Here is a 4,863-nt window from a genome sequence, read left to right as displayed (position 1 = left end):
TTTTTTGTCATATTTATGGAAAATACTTTTATAGTATTTATGCATAATTTTTTAAATAGAGAAAAGAGGAATTTTTATTATATTTATCTTTATATATGTACATGCATAAATAAATTTTATGCTAAAAGTGGAGTTTTGAGCATTATTCAATAGTCAAAAAAATAAACAAGGTTATTCACAAATATTATAGAATCATTCAATTTATGAGAATTATAGAAATAATTCATTTAGATAAATGGATTAGTGTTTATACTAAAAGAGTAAATATGGGTATAATTGATTTTGTAAATCTTCAAAAATTCAAAGAACTCATTGGAGAAGTACTCTCCCCCTCCATCTGACCTTAGGCACTTTACATATTTCCCTGTTTGCTTTTCAACCAAAACTTTGAAATTCTGAAAGTGAGTGAACACCTCACTCTTCTCTTTCATGAAATATACCCACACTTTCCTTGTGTGGTCATCAATGAAAGTCACATAATACCTGCAGCCTCCCATAGACATGGTCTTCGTAGGACCCCATACATCTGAATGCACAACATCTAGTGCATTTCTGCTCACATATCTATTACGTGGAAATACATGCTTTGTTTGCTTTCCAAATTGGCATGCTTCACATATTCTCTGCATACCTTCCACTTTAAATTTTGGCAGCCCTGTCACAATTCCTTTAGTCTGCATAGACTTCATTCTCTGCACATTCACATGTCCAATTCTTTTATGCCAAATGTCTGTATCTTACGTGCCTTGGTATTTGTTTCATAGAGTTTTACCAAGGTGTCCCACACCTCCTTGGGGGACTTGGCATCCTGAATGTGCCCAATCATGGTGTCCTGTATACTAATGGAGAGCCAATACATAACTTTCTTGGCTCCTTGGTTACAGTCTTTAAACTCTTTCACATCTGCAGTCGGATTTATGTCCGGTATCTCCGGTGCCTCTTCATGCTCACCTTCTATGTAGTCCCAATAGCCCTTTCCCATCAGGAAATTCGTCAACCTGAACCTCCAAGCATGGAAGTTGTTCTTATCAAGCTTCTCAGCCACAATCTGGGTTATGCCATCATTTGACATCTTGCCAGACACACAAATTTACCAGAAACAGCACTCTGGTTTGTCCTGCACAAACTGCTGTATTTTCTGCGACGGTACTGTAGTACTCTCAAATGTCACAAAACAGTGACTTCAATATGCATACATACACCCAATGGCAACTGTTGACCTCTTTACAGCACTCACTGTGTCTGCACAGTCAATCTGTCTTCCTGCAGTTCTTAAAACAGAGTTCTGCAGAGAATCGATGACTTACCCTCAGTGCTCGAAATCGCCTGCTTTCTGAAAAACGGAGGTCCAGACGCACCCGAAATGCGTTTTCTGCCCGAAATTTTTTGGTCCGATAGGACATTATAGTTGCCCTATAGCTTTACTCTTGAAGAAAGCTCCTCAATCAGAGATCGTTTGCCGGTGCCTCCCGTAGAGTTCCCGACAAGGGTGTAGTCACCAACACAAATAGGGAGTAGTAGTTGAAGCTCTTACCCTCGTACCGCTTTCTGTGGTTCTCTTGCTTGCAGCTCAGCCCTTAGCACGAACCAGGCTCTGATACCATGAAAAGATGCAGGGGGGAAGAGAGCTTGAGCTCTTGCAAGCACACACACACACTCACAAAACTCTAATAGAGAACACACAAGGTGAGAGGCTGAAAATCTTCTTCTTCTTCACTCAACACTCAACACACCATATACAAAGATAAGAGTACACATAATATGAAAGGTACTCAACCAATACATACGAGGGTTCTCTATAATGTGAACCCAACTAAATGAGCTGGCGCTATAACTATGCCAGTCTCTAAAATGGGTGTCACACAGCCTGTCATCCCATTGGCTGCATATCACCCAAGATCTCACCAACCATGCTAGTGGTGTAAGTGTGGGGCCTATCCCCCAGGCGGGTCATCATCAGTGTCCACCGCCTCACTAGACGAGCTCAATATCTCAACAGATAAGCCTATTGTACATGGTCTTGCTATCGTCTACACCCCTCTAGCAGCATGAGAGAGGTCTAGTGCCTCTATTATTGAAATATAGTATGTGGCCTTGCCTTATTCTAAAAAGAGTACTCTCCTAGTGATAGGAACAAATCCATTGCAAGTAGAGGAGATCTGTGTTGAAAGAGACCCTATGCCCCCTAGGTCATGGGCCTCTTGTGAAGGGTAGTAGTATCAATTCTACACCAAGGAAGACCTTCCCCTCATGCTAGAAAGACCCTAAGCCCCCCCCTTCTCTGCGGTCATAAGCATCTTCTTAAATACCTTGCTATCATCTACACCATCTTACAAAAGATAGGTCATGTCTTCATGGTACTAAGAGATGTGTGTGCTGACTAACCCTATGGCCCCTTGGTCATAGGCCTATTGTACATGGTCTTTCTATTTTCTACATCCCTCTTGTAGCACAAATGAGGTCTAGCATTTCTTTTATTGAAATATAGTATGTGGCCTTGCCTTGCTCTGAACTTGGGCCTCTTGTGAAGGGCCTTATTATCAATTCTACACCCCTCTTACACAAGGAATGACTTCCCCTCATGTTGGGAAGCCCCTAAGCATCTTGTGAAAGACCTAGATATCATCTACACCATCATCTTACAAAAGATAGATCTTGTCCTTCTGGTACTGAGAGATGTGTGTTTCAACTAACCCTATGGCCACCCGGTCATAGGTCTCTTGCACATGGTTTTGCTATTGTCTACACCCCTCTTGCAGCATAGGAGAGGTCTAGTGCTTCTTTTATTGAAATACAGTATGCGGCCTTGCCTTATTCTAAAGAGAGTAGTCTCCTAGTGATAGGCACAAATCCATTAAGAGTAGAGGAGATCTGTGTTGAAAGGGACCCCATGCCCCCTAGGTCAACTCTACACCCCTCTTATAAAAGGAAGGTCTTCCCCTCATGCTAGGGTGACCCTAAGGTCCCCCGGTCATAAGTATCTTGTGAAAGACCTTGCTATCATCTACACTATCTTACAAAAGATTTGTCTTGACTTTATGGTATTGAGAGATGGGTGTTTCAACTAACCCTATGGCCCCCCAGTCATAGGCCTCTTGTACATGGTCTTGCTATCTCTAGATCCCTCTTGTGGAAGGACTTGCTAACAATATTTCACCCCTCTTGCAAAAAAGAAACGTATTTTCCTCTTCCTAGATAGATTTATGTTTCAGCTGACCCTATGGCCCCTCGTGGCCATAGGCCTCTTTTGCATGGCCTCAATGTCGTCTTCATCTATGGCCTTGCTCACATGTTACTAGAAGATATCCTAAAGCATCTTGGTCATGGGCCTCTTGTGGAAGGACTTCTTGTGGAAGGACTTCCTTTCAAGATTACACCCTCTTAGTAAAAAGAAAGGCATTCCCATGAGAGTTTTCCCCTCATACTAAAGAGATGGGTGTTCCAAGATACCATGTGTTGCCCGGTCATAGGCATCTTGTAGAAGGCCTTGCAATTATCTACAACCCTCTTACAAAAGAGAGGCCTTGCTATCATGATATGCTAGAAAACTTATTGTGGATAGACCCCTATGCCATCATGATGTATAGCTTGACCCTAGGCCTCTTGTGGATGATCTAACCAACCTATCATCTATGCCCATCTTGTAAAATAGAGGTCTAACCCCCCTCATTTTGTTAGAACATAGCATGTGGCAGTGCTGCTTGTAGTGGAAGAGACCCTATTGCCTCTTGGTCACAGGCCTCTTATAGGACTTCCTTGCAAGACGCACCCCTCTTAATAATTTCCCTCTTCCTAGGGATATTTGTGTGACAAGAGACATTATGGCCTTCCGATCATAGGTCCTTCCTATGTTGAAATATACCATGTGGCCTCTCGGGCATAAGCATTGGGGTCTTATTCCAACAAGAGTACTGTTATTCGATAAGGACTAATCTTTTAAGAATTGAGCAGATTTTTGTTGAAAGAGACCTTATGCCCCCAGTTATAGGCCTCTGGTGAATGGCTTTTGTAACAAGTCTACACCCCTCTTGCAAAAGGAAGGTCTTCCCCTTAAGCTAAAGAGATGTGTGTTGAAAGAGACCCTATGGCCCCTTGGTCATATGCCTCTTGTGAAAAAACTTGTTATCGTCTACAACTTAATGAAAAAGAGAGGTCTTATGTTTATGTTATTGAAGAACACCCTATGGCCTTTTGTTTGAGAATGGACAAAATCGGTATTGAAGGAGACCTTATGTCCCCCTTGGTCATATGTCTCTTGTAAAAGGCCTTGCTATCAAGGTGATATTCCTTTTGCAAACCCCTATGGCCTCTTGGTCATAGGCCTATTACAAAGGCCTATTCTAAGGATGTTATCTTAAAAAGGAAACATATCAACTGATGGTTTCCTAGTATTGTCTATATAATTCAAGATACTACGAGACTATCGAGATTGACTAGTCTTATTCTCTTAACATACAGTTGTGCAACAAGGTGATGTGGTGGAGCTCATAGAGGTGGGAACGTCCAAAGATGAAAGAGATGCCAATAAAGAATCAAATTCACTCAAAAGCAAATCTATGGTTAGTGCAAGTGATCAAAGTCAGCTAGTGCATTGTCTAGTTAACAATGAAATGGTGGCAGCCCAAACTGAGCTAAAATGAATTGAGGTGAGTGATCTCAATAATACAAAGCTTGAAGAAGTTCGAGTAGAAGAAGTGAGAGAATTTGGACCTGGTAATATGCCTCATTTAATATCGTACAGGATGCTTTATCTAGCATGTCCATTGTGAGGCTTAACCCGATTTCCAAAGGGGATGATAACAATGATGTCATCTAACAAATGGATCTTGAAAATAATACAAATCAAGGAAACCTAGTAGATAA

Source organism: Cibotium barometz, unplaced genomic scaffold (assembly GCF_041138505.1).
Source record: "Cibotium barometz isolate CiBa-2024 unplaced genomic scaffold, ASM4113850v1 ctg477, whole genome shotgun sequence".
NCBI lineage: Eukaryota > Viridiplantae > Streptophyta > Polypodiopsida > Cyatheales > Cibotiaceae > Cibotium > Cibotium barometz.
The sequence above is the reverse complement of the archived record's forward strand: the minus strand, read 5'-3'. Positions refer to the sequence as shown.